Consider the following 16,823-nt stretch of genomic DNA (forward strand, 5'->3'; position numbering starts at 1 on the left):
TAAAACAGTGCAGCCATATGTCAACATCTCTCTGGTGGTTCCCAATGTTCTAAACAAGAGCAAGGGTGCACTGAACCTCCCATGTAAACTTTATACAACAGATTCTGCAGAACTGTAATTATTTACAAAATGATGGCATGAGAAATCTCTGGATTTATATCTCACTTTAAAGTAACAGGGATTGTGTCTACATAATTCTTGAGTTCATGGTAGGTTTCTAATTCACTTTCTCATTTTTGGTATGATAAGATACAAGTCAGCATTCTTTAAAAATCAATGTCACTAATTTTTAAGCAATTATATTTTTGTAACAAAGCACCTCTCTCTCCCTCTGGTTTTCTTCTGGTTTTCTTTCTTTTCATAAAGGCACTCTATTTCATTACAGATGAACCTGTATGTTGAGTTATTGGCACTACACAACACTTGGATTCCAGTTATTCCCTGGATAGAAAGGAGTAAGTAAACAAGGAAAGCATAGAATTCCTTCAGCTGAAGAGGATATCTGCAAAGCATCATTTGTAGGTAAATGCCAGCAAACTCCACTTTTGAGTTTCTCTCAAAGCCTAATATACTTGTCACTATGTCAGGTCCTCAGCTGACAGCCAAATGACTGTGTTTTTCCATTGTTCTTTGCAGACAAATGGAACAGGACAGCAGAGAGAGTCAGGCCTACCTGAAACAAAGTGCACTCAGGGATTCTGACCCCAGCTGATACCACTCTACAGGACTATATCTCACCAGTCCTCCCTCAAATTTGTGTCCCTCTCTCAGTCTTTGTCCTGCTTACTTTTACAGTCTCCTTTTAAAGACTTTTTCTCTCTCCTCAAACAGTACATGTACAATGAGTCAAGCTGCTTCTGTAGAATCAGACTAAGTGACTAAGTAAATATGACACCTTGGTTTTTAACTTAGCAGCCACAATGTTTATGAACATTTGCATCAACTGCTTTTCGGTTGCTTTGACATTTTTATATGCAATTAACACTAAGGCATTCCTAAATAGTGCACATTGAATTACCTTTGTCCCACATAGAAAAGCATTCTGTTGTTTTTGTTGCCAAGCTAATATATAATGAAATAATAATGATTATTTGTAATACAGTGTTGCTTGTCTTAGGATCTCCAACGATTGAATATAATGCAGTATTTATTATTTCTAGTTCAGGACAAGCAAACAGTGTTAAATGGCTTCTCCAGAATCCTTGGCTTTTGGTCCTCTGCTCCAGCACTCTTACTACAGTTTGTTATTTCTCTATGCTGGTGGGCCTCTTGCCTGAGTTTAAGGCAGTTAAATAATGTAATTAAACAATTAAGATGATTGTCTTTAAATGATCAATTAAGACAGCATTCTAAACATGCTTCCTCATTTGGAATTTAGTCTACTTTTTATCTCCCTCTGTGTATCAGAGACAATGCAGCTAGGCTAAATTCAAAAATCATTGCACTTCTTATGTTGTTGGTTTATCCTAATCTTACATGAGTGCTATGTGGCAAGTGCTCCTTTTTAAGGGAAAACTTACATCTACACAGCCAATCAATGCAGCCAGCAGCTGCATGGATTTAACATTAAGACAAGACAATTTTTACTTATTGCTGTACTACAGATATATGTTACATTCTTCAACAGCTGGCAGATATAACAAGTGAGTTTTAGAGTTGCAATGAATGTCCATGTTAGACATCTGAAATTTGCTGAAGTAACCTTCATGCACTTGCTTAGAACACTTTTTGTTAATTATACTGGAACTGGAGTAATAAAAACCAAAGCCAATGAAAGCACACCTCTATTTAAATAATTACCAGGCAGAACTGAGCTGATAGAAGTAGAAAGACTACAGGGATTTTGTCATAAGTAAATAAAACTGGCATGTCTAAAACATGTTTCATCTCTAACTGTAGATATTGCGATTTAATTTAAAAGGAATAATATTTAAATAAAAGATTACCCACTTAAACAAGTTTTCTCTTCAAGCCTCCCTCTCAGTTTTAAGTCACTCTGTTTAGATCCTTTGCAGAACTGGTGTCTTTCTTTACTACTTTCAATCTGTATCATAAACATTCAGTGTTATTACAGACATCATGGTATCAAACTCCAGATAGTCTGATGTTTTAGGGGAAAAAATTAGACTATTTAAAGTGATTATAACTTTCCACTTGATAGTTTAACATTCTACAATCATTACTGAGTCTGCAGGCACTGTTAACCTGTTCTGGTGAGACAAACAGATCTTTTCTAATGTTTACTGAGGTATTGTAAATTACTTAACGTACAGCAGAGTACGTTTTTCTCAGTTAATCTAGATCTGATCCCTGAGGGGCTATTTATTACATATGTATACAACCTGTCTGTAGAAGTGAAGTTAATGTAATATGACACAAGTAGCACACATTGTTTAAATGTATTCCAGAAAGTTAGCAAATTTAGTTAAAAGAATACTTACATGCTCTTCTGCCTGGAAAACAATGAGGAAAAGGGTTCTAAATATTAAACACTGCTGTTCACTGTAGGTGGCCAATTAATACACTGTATCCAAGCTGGAACAAATCCTTCAAATATATACATAAAGCATATAATCTCTTATCTGCTTAGGCATGATCAAATTTTTAACAAATCCTAGTAACTTCAAACACAGCTTTAATGGGATGTAGTACTAAAACATGCAAAGTAAAGAACAGAGTTTTTAAGAACATAATCTGTTTTAGAATGTTTCAAGAGAACTGCTTTGAAATGCAATTATAAACTTAACCCATGAGTAAATGTGTGCCATCTCACAGAATTAAGTTACATGAATTAATATATATAGAAAGAGATACTCTCTTGTTCCTAACATCTATTACAAATTAAAAATGAGGGTTTACAGCTCAAGATACAGAAGTATCTTGAGATGTTTCTAAAGGGTAGCTACGTTTAACACAGGAGCACATTTATGGCTACAAGCTTGGTCCCTGTAAAAGTTTTATTTGATGATAAGAGAGAGAGTTCACTTGAGAGAGAAACGTAACAGAATTGTGCAACTATTTTATGCCCTGATAAATAGTTTGAATGTATTTTAAGAGCATCTATCTGTCTTTTGCATCTTTATCTCATTAACCTAAAATTAACCCAACGCTTCTTTTTCTCAGGGTGCCAAAAGCTCAGAGTGGGAGTTGCTGGTCCCCAGACAGACCCAGCTTTCCCTTACACATACAGTGAAGACACTTAGTCCAAAGGTTGTGCTTCAAGTTTCCTTCTTGTATGCAGAAAATGAGGTTTTCACATTGGTTTGGTTACTTTTTGTTCTAGTTTACAATTCACTTGTCTGCATGACTGAAAAATGAGACATATTTTGAAAACAGCAATATGGGTTTAGAATCGCTTCAATTACCTTGAAGACAAAGTGCAAACTGTTTCAGGTCATAGAATCTAGAATCATTTAAGTTGGAAATGACCTTTAAGATGGTCAGTATGTTCTGTACAGTGAGGAACAACTCAGCCTAACTGATTCTCATTCTGAGACAAAAATTAGCACCTGATAATTTAAATTTCCCTTCTTTTCTCAAAATATGTTGGGATTCCTGATTAAGAAAAGAAATACACTGCATACTTGTGATGCAAGCTGTGTACTCTAATACAGCAAGCAAACCTTTAGACTATTTACAGACCACCCTGTTAAAGAACATCAGTGAACTCTGTGAAGATGCTCTTTACAGTGCTTTGATGTTAAAATGAAAACCAAAAGTAGTGGATTTTTGCCATATATGGTAACTTTGCAAGGTGTGAATTTGATCTTTATTCAGTGAAGAGTCCCAGTCAGACTCAAAAAAAGGTGCAGAAATATAACTTCAAATTCAGTAGAATTTAGATAATAATGAAAAGGCTAATCAGCTCCCCAGTTAATATATATTCATATATATTCAGCTCTCCCAAATATAATCAAACTCTAAAAGCACCTCAGTTTTCATTTTTAAGAGTCCTGAGCGCCGTCAATACTGCCTTCATGCCTGCCTCTAAACACATCAGTTACCACAGAGCAGAGCAGCTCATCAGACCTTAATTCCTGCCTAACCATCAGATCCTGAGGATCTCTGGCCAGTTTGTAGACATTTGAGATCAGCTTCAAAAAACAATGCAATAGTAATGACAGCTTATGTTTTTTTTAAGATATGGTGAGGGTTAGATTACAACTACTTTTTATTTCTAGTCTAGCACTTGCAGAATCCACTATACCCTGCCTAAAAAGATTAAAATCCTTTGTAGAGCAAGTCATCACTGTAGGCTGGAAAAGAAATGGATGTGTATGTACGAAGAGCAGCTACAATCATTGTGCTGAAGCTGTTTTGGGAAAATCAAGGTTTGAAGGTTTCTGTTCTATGCCTAGAACAAAACAGGAAAAGGTGTGGAACTGGACTTTTGTCTCATGCTTCAAGAAAAGTATTAATAATTTGAAAGTGAAAAAATTAGTCAGTCCACAATGATTCTAGCACTGGTAAGCTCCCAGGTTTCTTGCTGCTAGAGGGAAGGCTTCAACCCTATGTCTGACAACACTGTCCATACTTGCTCCAAGGAATTAATTTGTAGTGGTCAAGACTCAAGGGAAGTATTAAAGTCCCTTTATCCCTCGGAGAAAATTATGGCCTCTACTAATCATAGTAGAGGAAAAGCTTGAGTTCTCTATAATGGAAGAAGGACTATGTACTTTGCAAGCCCAGTGTGTGAGCACTAGTAATAGACAGCTTAATTATTTTGGAGGTTGTCATGGCCACTGGAGGATTTAAAAAAAAACAATAACAAAAGAACCCCCAACGAAACTAAGAAAACCACAACAAACCAAACATCAAAGAAACCTACTGAAACTTCTGTTATTCTTGAAGTTATGCTGTGAGAGGGACTTCTGCTGCTCTAACAGAATCATGTGCTCACCTCTCAAACATCTCATGGCAGGAATTCAACTTACACCTTTGGCTTCACCTCTCTCCACTGAATAACTAAATGCTCAGTGGCTCTGGTGCCTTCCAAGACCTTTCTCTTTCTATAAATAAAATTAGTTTTCAAAGCCTACTGTGCCACAAGCCCATGAGAATGGCAGGTTGGAATAGAGAACTCCAGCTCTTGATGTGGAATGACATTGCTTGTACCTTTGTATCTGCCTGTTTTCAGAAACATAGAATATCCTGTTTAGATTTCCAAGTGCCAAGCTAGCATTTACTACACATTCCCCAGTTTTAGCACTACTTGAAGGTGTTTTCTAATAAATAGCATCCTCAGGAAGAGAGGAGCAAGAACTTAAATTGAAGCTAGTTGTTTCCTCTTCAAATTAATAAGTAAGCAGTTTTCATTTTTAAATTACGTTTGCTAGAAAGATTATACTATTTTCCTACTCACTATACAACATGCTGATTTGAACTATATTTATTACAATCCTGATTTATGTAGCTTTCTACATCTACAACAGCTCTTGTTCTGAAGGAAATAATGGGGATGTCAAGTACCCAAACAGAAGTAAATTCTTTTGTAGTCAGTATAAAGCAGGGAAAACCAAGAACTCTGGTTTAATCTCTACTAATTCGGAAATGCCTCTAAAATGCATACAAGACTAAAGATTCCAAAACAGGATCTTGATCCAAATTCCAGTGAGTTTAACTGAAAGACCCTCTACACCAAACAGGGAAAATTCCATTAGTTTTCAACCAAGTCCTAGTATCTTTACAGTGATTTGAATGTTCTCTTCCATGTTAAGAGGAGATGACAAATATATTCAGGTACAACAGTATATTTATTTAAACATTTATTCCTGATCCCAGTAAAGTCACTGCAAATTCTACTAACCTGAAGAATGTATTTATGAGAAAACCTTTCTCCATAGCTTCAGCACTATAATCATTGAAGTTTATGAGTTAACATTTTCTTGGCACTGTTTGACTAAAGACTAAATCTTTGTATCAATGAAATATACAATAGAAGTAATTTAATCAAAATATTCCTAAATTATATGCCTGGTTCCCTTTGAAGAATTCAAAATAGAATATAATTATTATATGGGTTTTTTTTTTTTTTGACATGGAGACACTAAAGAATCACGAAAAAGCAATTTTCTCAGTATTGCACAACAACCTAGGAGCAGGTTCATAGGGCACAAAAATCATTGCAATCATCCTGTCTGATCTCATGAATAGCATTGGTCAAGGACTCTCCAGAGGTTAAATAAATAAATCTGGTTCAAAATAGAGCATATCTTCTAGAAATAAGTGGATGGAAGTGAGAAATAAAGTGTAATTCAAAGATGTTGAGTGACTGTCCTGTTCTTGCACTGCTCCAAAGATTACTCACCTTTTCTCCTCAAAATAACATTTTAGTTGAAGTAAAAATTTTTGTAGCTAAGCTATCAATTGTGCTGACTCCTAACTTCGCCTGCTAGAATGAAGAGCTCTTTATTAGATTTCTGTTCCACATATACATACTTATATGGATGAAAATGCAAGAATAGGATTTCAGTTTTCTGCTTGACTGGCAGTAAGCCAGTCACTGTAGTCCCCCAGGACACCCTCCCACAGCTACTGCTAAGTATAGTTTTACATTCACTTTTGAAAATAATGCATAATTCATATTACTTTGACATAAAATTAATGGCATACAGAAAGCACAACATATCTTTACAACAAATTTAAATTGTATTGTAGTTACAAGGGAATTTAGAAAAAAAGACATCTTGCCTCCAATTCTTTGTGGACCTTTATCTTCATCAATTTGTTTTCCTCATATTTCATCAAACTCTTAGGATTCATCTACATAGAGATTTTTATTTGTAAATTAACAATTTGTTTTTTGAACTGTATGGACAACATCCATCTGCCTTTTAAGAAATCAAGAAAAAAAATCTTTCATTATTCAGTTGTGCTATAGCATATACCCAAAACTCCCTGAAAACTGTATACAAATCTCTGGCCTGTACAGGTTAGTGTATGACATGAAAATAAGTTGCATCACTAAAACTTCTATTCCAGCTTCTCCTCCTATTAGATGTGGCTAGAGGTAGACTGTTAAGATAAATTTCTATTTGAAGGACAGACATATCTTTTTTTTTTTTTTTTTTTTTTTTTTTTTTTTTTTTTTAATTTTCTGGAGTGATCTCCAGCTCAGGAAACAAAAACAGAGGAAACAACAAACATCCAAGAAGTTAACTTACAATTTACTTCAAGCAATCCAATACATACATTTTTTGAATAATATATTTTTGTATAATGTCACATTTACAACTACTTTTGCTTATAAAGGTATAGATGGTCCATTGCCTCCAAAACTAAGAAAATAAGGGTTTAAATATAACAAGATCAGTGCCTACGTCTGGTTGGTGCTCTGCCAGCACTTACTGTAGATTCTGAACACAATTTAAATATACTTATTTAAGAAACTCACAGACTATTTAAAGATACTTACTTAAAGTACACAATCACCTTACTTAAATCGCGTTACATTTAAACATAAGTTGCCTTCCATACTGAGAGAAATAGTAATAAAGGTGAAAAAAAGGTAATGTTTCTGTAGTTTGCCTCTGTAGGCCTACATGATACCAAGATGCTTTAGAAAGAACCAAGTACTCCAGCTAAATAACTGGTGAGGTATTCATTTGATCAAATTCTGCATGCACTAAATGATTTGAAACTTCACCCTTCAGAACAAATACCTAGGTCCTTACTGGCTTGTTTTTCTTAATTTTCATTTTCTAAGAGTAATAAAGATCTTGGGGTAGGGCATTTCCTTTGGATTAATGACTGGCTGGGGTTAATGGCCAGGATGTTCCTTGGGCCATCAACTCCTCTCAGACGGTCATTAATCCCCAGGAAATGCTCTGTGCCTCAATCATTATTGCTTCATTTCAGTGCAAACAAACTACTGTGGCAGACAGCATGCTGTATGCTATCCCTTAAACACAAGCAACACACATTCACTTCATTTTATCAATTGTTTACTGTATGGGCTATTTTCTGTTGCAGAAGGAAATCACAGATCTTTTGACTGTTCTATGAAATCTGTTGGTTGCCCTCATGATCATTTGATAGACTGGACTATTTCTGCATGAGTTATCCTGTATGTCACTTACATTGTCATTGTTTTTAACTATCAGCTGGAAGGCCATTACTCACTTTATTTCCTGGCAAAATCCAAATAAGTGCCCTAAATATTACTTGCAAAACACATTTTCCACTGACAGTCTTACCTACCCATGCACGCACATCATCTTAAGTATGAGGTTATTAAATCTTACAGGATACCTCATTTGACACATCTTGACATTTACTGTACAATTTCAGGCGTGCCACAGAGTTATTAAATTATCAACAGTAAAATATAACATGGATTTTCTCCAGGCTTGTGCTATACAAATATTTACTAGAGCACAGAACTTTGTTATATTTCTCTAGTCTACTTGATAATCCCCTGATTAGACATCCACATGTTTGGTGGAGCCAAAGAAAAACTGTAAATGGTCAAAGGCGATGCAGCATATTTGTTTTTAAAGGCTAACTTTACAATAGTTTGACTTTAGAAAACTATTTAATCAAACTGGCCAACTTCATTGATTTCTCAGCTTTGGGACTAAAACAAAAGGATTCAAAGAAGCCATTAGTGGTAACTGAAAGCCACTTTTACTAAAGCTTTAAGAGCTGAAAACAGTAGGAATTTGGGTATTGCTAACTAATTGGGGCACTTATCCTCTGCCTTTTATGTGAAAAACTTCAAAATACAGACAATGGGTAAGTGCTTATAGTCAAAAGCATTTATTATTTTCCAAACTTTTACTCTCAATTCAAATTCCAGTATAACAACAATACTATGCTAAAATAAGTGGAATGACATTAGTAGAATAAATGGAATTTATATTTCAAGGACCTGGTGTATTCATCACAGTTAAATGCATTTACCATGCATTAAATTTCTCTGTGGTATGAAAAGCGTCCACTAGATCTTTCCTGTAGTTATTCACAGCCTTATATTGTTCTGCTACAAACCTCAGTGATTTTTTCTCAGAATCCAAGAGAAGATTTAGCTGTGAAGACAGCAATAGAGGTGGTTGGGTTATAAAAATTATTATTTATTTTAAATCATCACTATCTTGACTGGGAAGAGCTTGTACTACAAAATGTGAACAGATATCTAGGCTGCATTCCCAAACATGTTCACCCACCTCACATAAGTAAGCTGAGTTCCAGGAAAAGATGCAGGAAGCTGAATTAGTACATTCTATTACTACCGCTCTGATAAAAAAGTTCAAGCCCTAGTTCAAGCCCTAATGGTTTGCAGTATGTCCATGAAAAGCCTGGCCTGAAGCACTGCTAACAAACTTGAGTTGGAGGCAGAGAGGCAGGGAGGCCTCTTGCAGAATCTCTTTTGACACTGCCCTGACCATTTCCCCTGACAAGGCTGGCTTTTATATGGGCCTGCAGTTTAGGAGGTTGTTCCAGGCAATTCTGTTATTCCACATGTTAACACATATAGGAGAAAAATATCCCCACAAAGGGTTGCCTTGTTTGTTTACTCTACAATGTAGTAACAGGAACCCACACTTCTAAATAAAAATAGTTTGATGTGTACTGTATTGAAGAAGGTCATCAGTCGAAAATGTATGATAGAGCTCAAAGCAATGAGCTTTAGTAAGTACACAAAAAAATAGAAAGATAGAAGTACACAATAGGCTGGGGGAAAAAAAAGCACTGACTATATTTCAGATCTAAATATGGCATTTTAATCTAAAAAATATGAACAATTGGTTGAGTGAAGTCACCCAGGTCATTCTATGCATACAGATGTCAGGTATTGAAAAACACTATTGCACTTTGATTCTCTGAACAAGAATTTCCAGTCTTTTCCTGCATGGTTTTGCTTTCAAGTATAAGCAGACCATGTTCATTAAAACCAGATGCTACTGTCTCTTTGCTCCATTTCAGTTATCAATATCATGTTTGAAAGATTCAAAACATTTTAATAAAAACTTAACTGTGTTTGTGATCGCATCAGGAAAGGCTAAGTTAAGATGCCGAATTCCATAGGCATTCTTGCAAAGAGAAAAGAAAAAACTAAATAACTCAAACTGTACTCCCCCTTCTTCTTTAAAACAGTTTTAAAATTATTTGTGCATTTCACAAAAAAAAAAAACCCAAACAAATAAAAATATCATCAAACCAAAACTAAAGCTAAAACCCAAGGTAATAAGAAAACATATGCCATCTGATGGCATGCCTGCAGACTTTCTATCAGCTGGATGGAGAACCAGCCATGCTTTTCCCATTTTTCTTCTATTATGGAGGCTTTAGAGGTGGAAAATTGAGAATACATCTACTTAGTCTTTGCTTTTTCTTCAGTGGTAAATGTTATTCTAAGGGGATCTATTGTCTGCTTCCTGCATGTTACTCCAATAGGTGAAATGGAGATGGTTCAGAAAAATCACATCTTCACAGCATGAATGCTCAGTTTGCAGCTCAAGCTCGTTTTCATATTGTGAGATCTACTGGGCTCCAGGGCTTATGCCAAAGGTCAGAAAGCATTGCTCTAATTTGGATTATTATCATTATGGGAGCTTTTAATGGATTAGTGTTGTACATTTCCCTTGTTTGGGCAGATACTGCGAGTATGGTTCTTGGCTGTGCTCTGAGCTGCTTCATTTCCATCTCTGCATTTCTCATATTTCTTACCATTTCCCAGGTAACAGCTGCAGTATTATTCTCAAGCACTTTATTGCTGGCAGTTTTTAGATATGGCTCCATAGCCTGTGCAGATCCCACTACCTTTTGACTTATGGATTTTTCTTCTCTTTATTGCTGTTTCTCTACCAAACACAATTTCTTCCTTCTAATTGTGTTACATATTCCTATAACAAGAATGGCTCCTCTATTTTTTTCACATATAGTTTTTCTTTTCATTATGAAATAACTGTATTTGCAAAAAGTTACTGTCCTCCATCAGAACCTTGTCATGAATCACTGAATCTGTCCTACATCATTGTTAACACTTGTTTCCATTAGAGAACAACTCCAGAGGAAAAGAGTCTTGGTACAAGTGATAACAGCTGAGTCTTGACACCAGTGAATTAAGCAGTAAAAATACTTGTTTAACCCAGGACAGAATTTAATTCCAGAACTGGAATAAAAAAAAACAGGGTGAGGATGGTATCAAGGCATATTTATGTGGGAAGACTTGCAAATATGTCCTAAAAGTTCCAATTTTCCCTATGGAATGTCTATTTCACTTCCCATTCCTAAAATATTACACAATGGATCTTCCAGTGAGGTTATGAGTATCTGTATATTCCAATAACAGGTAACATGTTGTTCTTTTTTTCTTCTTTGCCTATTTTTAAAACAAAGCAATTTCACTGAGACAAAGATAAATAGGTAGTGATGCAAGGTAGTGATGTAACTTTACTGGTCTTTTCTATGAGAAATGTGTAATTGCCTTAAAATTACCTGATTTTGAAAAAATACATTATTTTAAAAGCATACATTAGGAAACCTCCCTTGGAGAGGTCCAAAGGTACTTTATATGTTCATATGTTTCCTATTTCAAGATATATAAATGTATATACATCAAAATGAAAGAGAATACAATGCATCTCTTAAACAAGTAGTACACTTTGCAAGTGTCATTTTAGACAATTCATTTTGAAATCATCAAGTGTCCCCACGTTCTCAAAAAAGAACTTTGAAAAATAAAACCATGATAGATCCCAAAACTTGGCTCATGAGCACTATTAACTCACAGATTTCTATTTCACAAGTCACAATTCTGCTTAGTAATGCAGTTCTACCCCTGGATCATTTCTATCTACCAAACCACAGCTAAATGCTGTAAAAACAGCAGCATTCTGTCTGCAAAGCTGCAAATTGCAGGGTCCCACTGTGATTGTGAATCACATGAAACTCACCTGATGTGACTGCAAATATGTAAAGAAGTACTGTGTAGTACTACTTCTATATTTTGTTCTGATCCACACTAAAAAATTACTGGGAACCTTGAGTAGAACAACTCTGAGATATTGTACATTTTAGTTTTCCCAGCCATGACATTTTTTTTCCAGGTGGAAGTTTTGCCTAGGCGAAGTGGACTCTGATGATTTGGCAGAGATTTACAGACAGCAAGAAGAGAAGGGAAGCCTTATCTGTAGAATTGGTCTGCATCTGTACAAACTCTCTGGTATCTACGCTTGCAGTTGACCCAATACAAATGGGTTTCATTGGGCTTTCTACATATTCACTACTCAATACCTGTGCAAATATTTCCCTGCAGAAAGAGCGAGACAGATGTATTCATAATCTTGCAAATCTTGTTCAGTAAAACCCCAATGGTTCTGAGAGAAGTGATCCCTGAGTGGGAATTTTAACCTTGGTTAACTATATTGTTCCTTTTTCTCTGTGAGAGGTTTCCATTCAGAAACCTCTGTGAGAAACCTTTCAGAAACCTTTTTCTCAGTGAGAGGTTTCCAGGCTAAAGATAAATAAATACTATTAAACCTACCTCATTCAAATTGAGCAAATAAGAAATAGGCAGAGATGTCCACCTTTGGATAAAGGCTTTCCATAGCTAAAGGCTGCTAGTGAAATCAATTTGTTCATCCTGAACACCAAGTATCACCGGACACTTCATAACCACAGAATGGAGATCAGTATTTTCTAGTGTCAAAATGACATAAAAAATTCTCATTTATCCAGGCAGTCCTGATGGCTAGGCATGACTTTTTGAGGGATTTTCTTTGGATGAAAGGAAGAATTCTGAAAATAGAAGGCATTCTGTCTCACATGTCATGCCTTCAGGGTGTGGCTGCTCTTACTTGGAAAGCTTCACCTCCTAGATTAACTGAGCTGATTTATGGAGCACTGAAGACAGTTAGCTAAATAAGAGAGAGGAAGGAAAATGACGTTTTAGGGCCACCATGATGGTTAAAAGAGTGGCTAAATTCAAACAAACTATCATACAAATTTTCCTGTTTATCAAGTAAACCCTGAGGTGGTCACATTCTGTCTGCCCCGAGAGCCTCATTTTTAGGGCTGCTTTCTGTTGGTTTTTGGTGGGTTTAGAACTTTACCTACCATGTCCTCAGGCAATCTGTGCTGCTTTTAATATCTCCTCAGATCACATACTATATGTATTTGAAACACAAGGAATGCCAAAAGATTCCTGCAAAGGAACATGTTCTGTAGCAAGTACCCCAAGTACTACTCTCTGCATTCTTCTATTCTTCTATTCCATGATGTTGTCTTTGAGGAAGGGTCTTGAAATGTGCAAAACAGGTCATATCTGCCACTTGTGGATCACAACACATTAGTAACTATAGTGCACAAAGGAAGCTGACAGTTATGCTGACCCTTGAAATCCATGTGCATTAAAAAAAAAAAAATAGTTGAACTGTCTGTACTGACAATTAAGGAGTCAAATGGAATTTTAAAAGCTCAAGGAATTTACATTTCTGGGTTTACTTCTTGTCTAAGGGCCAACTCACTACATGTAGTAGGATGAATTACTAAAAGCAGAAGTAAAATATGCAATGTCCCCAGCAATACTTCTTTAATTTCCTCCTACTGTCACCACTGGCATGTATAAGTAAAAGCTCAACTATCAATAAAATGGCTAAAATTGCTAGACAGGAACAGATTAGTAAAAAATTAAGTGATGAGGCTGGGATTTCTTGACACTCCATTTAAAGCCTTTCCTTGTTACATGTCATGAAGCATCTGCTACACTGCATGGTGCTAAGTGGAGGCTAATGACCCTTTAGGTCCCCTGGCAAGTTCTCCTTGACAACAAAGTGTAAATGGCTCTTTAATACAGCCAACCTCTATTGAAATGAACCTTCCAAAGCCAACAAGGAGTACTGGGGTCTTCTTTAGCATGGCATCTCATGTCTTTGAGACTGCAGTGAAGGTCCTAAGTAGAAAAATGGTTGGGTAAGCTTTACAGGTGAGCAGTAACTTCAATTTCTCCGAGTTTTGTGGTTTGCTGTATAAGTGCTTGGGGGGGCAGCACATCTTGAATAATGTACACAGGAAGGTAAATCAAGAGAAATTTTTTCCAAATTAAAAAAGCAGAGAAGGTATACCTAAAAAAAAATCTGAATGCTATGAAAGAAAGTAAAAGCTAGCCTCTTTTAATTTGTACTAAGAGAAATCAAATTGCCAAAAGAAACCTAGAAAATAACAGAGATAGAAACCCTAGATTTTACATAAATGCTTTTGAATTTCCTTAAATATAAGTATTAGGACACTGAGATGATTTTTTAGGGATCAAAAAGGAAATAAATAACTTTACTTGTCATCGAATGAAAAAATTAGCAGCAGAGCTTCTGACTTAATTCAGATCTGCCATTATCTGGATTAGCAACCTTTTTATGGTTATTCACTTCAGTTCAGTTATTTCTTAAATGAGAATACAAAAATTAAATTATAGAGTAAATTTTACAACTTCTCCTTTGTATAACAATTTAAATACTAAACCCCCAAATTTAAAGGTTATTAATGCAGAAGGTAATTTTCTTTTATTGCACAGTTTATAGAGGTATCACATTGCCATGGCTCCCAGTAAAAGCGAGATTGACAAACTGGGTGAGACAGGAGGAAGACCACTAAACTGGTCTGGAGCACATGACACAACAGAAGAGGCTGAGAGTTGAATTTGTGAAGCCAAGTCTTAGGGTTTCTCCTGTTCACCTATCTAACAGCCAGTCAGGGTATTTGCAGAAATGTTGAGTAAAATTTAAAAAAATGAAATCCTAATCACAATACAAGTTGAAAAATACAAGTCAAAAAAACATTAAAATAAGACAACTATGCAGGGAACAAGTTGCTTAGAGAGGCTGTGAAATGTCCATCCTTGGAAGTACTCCAAGTTTTACTAGGCAAGGCATGGAGCAAGCTGACACAACACAGAAGCTGCCCTTGTTCACAACAGGGGACTGCACCAGACAACATTCAGATCTAAAGTATAATTCTACATACATCCACATTTATATTAAATTTTGAAGCATGTTTTAACAAAATTTTATTGGCCAAAAAACTCCTCAAACTATGAAACAAACCTCACTTTAAGTGATTCAGCATAATATACATCAGTGTTACAATCAGTGATGAAACTTTTACATTGTCATTAACTACCATGAAAGACAAGACAGCAATTATTACCATTCCTCTTTCCTAAGACCTTAAAGTGTCCTTTATGGTGTTACAGTTGCTACCATAAATGCAAAAATTATAAGCAGACATGGCCTTAAATTAGAACTTCAGATACTCCTCTGAACTTGTGAAAAAGCAGGATCCAGAGTGAAACTTTGAAACCCTAAGCTTTTAAGACTCTGAATTTAGGAGAAGTTTATTCTGCCAATGTCCTAAAGTAAATGGTTTTCCCAGCCCTCCAGGAAGCACAGTAGAATGAGATCTTGGCTCTGCTAAATTTACAGGAATTTTGTTGCAGTGAAATTAAAATTTCCTCAATTTGTATATTTTATAGTCTCAAAGTTTGTTCACTTCATTCCATCATCTTTTTGATGCAAATAAGCAAGGTACATGGAAGCAATCCTTGGAAAATGTCCCATGGTCTCTTTAAGAACTTTCAAAAAATATTCTGCTCTAAATCTCTGGGTACATTTATAAAATAGTTTATAAAAATATAAGCAATCACAAATTATTCTAGTCTTGACAAGAGCATATGAGTTTAAAGAACATGAGTCATAAAGACAAAACTTCAACCAGATAGAATAATCCAATTTAGGAATCCATTAGCTTACATGTGACTTTATTTGACTTTGAAAGAAGCATTTCCAGCAGAAAAATAGTAAACATTAATAAAAAAATATTTTCTTCTCCATGTTAAAGGAACAAAATCTTCAGTGGAATGCTGAAGATTCCTTAAAGTAAAAGGGATTGCATCCCATTGTTCAACCAAACTGGGATGCCTAGGCATCACTTCTGGAATGTGTTTATACCAAGCAGACATAGGAGAATAAATACAAAGAAAAAGTTAGGGCATCTGTTGATAAATTTCTATTTCTTCAACAAAAAACTGATGCCAAGCAGGATATTTCAAGAACTATAAATTAAACATCAGATCAATGGTTTCTTGTAATAGTTCATTCTCTAAAAGACAAAACAAAATTAAGAGTATCTCTCCCCTAAGCAAATTTATATTATCTTTGTGGCATTCATGAAACTACTGGAAAACATAACTATGCATGTGTTTGGTGTCACTGTCACCATATACATCTACATATACAGATCGTTTGGCTCAAATTTAGTGTGGAATATTACAGCATTCACAATCATATTTAGTGTACAAGGCAGTGTTAGTTTTTTTTATATTTGAAAGAATACTCTTCACTTTATAAGATTGATATTAACACTACTTGGGTTTTTTATGGGTAAGATGGCAAGATAGGTGGAACCTAATCTCTTTTAAAAAGTAATATAAATATTTTGGACTTATTGCTTTATTACAGCCTACAACCTGATTTCCTCAGTTTCTACATCCTTGATTAGAACATAATTGAAAATGTCTTGAAAGTAGCAGGTTTCTGCACCTGTTCCTAAAATTGGTTTCAATGAGTTCATACTTTTGAATCTGCCAACAACAGACAGAACTGAAAAAGATCCAATTCTCTGCTCCTAAAAGGTGAGACATAAGGAAATGGCCCTATATTTACTATAGCACTATAAATAACACTCATAATTTATATGGAAAATACTTTCTCTGAAATTAAAGATCAGCAAAAATCCCAGAAAAATGGAGTAGAATGTCCTACTATCAAAAAGATGGAATGCATATTGGATGTTTGTGCTGTCTCACTGGTTTGAATCAAATAAATACA

The sequence above is a fragment of the Lonchura striata genome, chromosome 4, assembly GCF_046129695.1.
Source record: "Lonchura striata isolate bLonStr1 chromosome 4, bLonStr1.mat, whole genome shotgun sequence".
Lineage (NCBI taxonomy): Eukaryota > Metazoa > Chordata > Aves > Passeriformes > Estrildidae > Lonchura > Lonchura striata.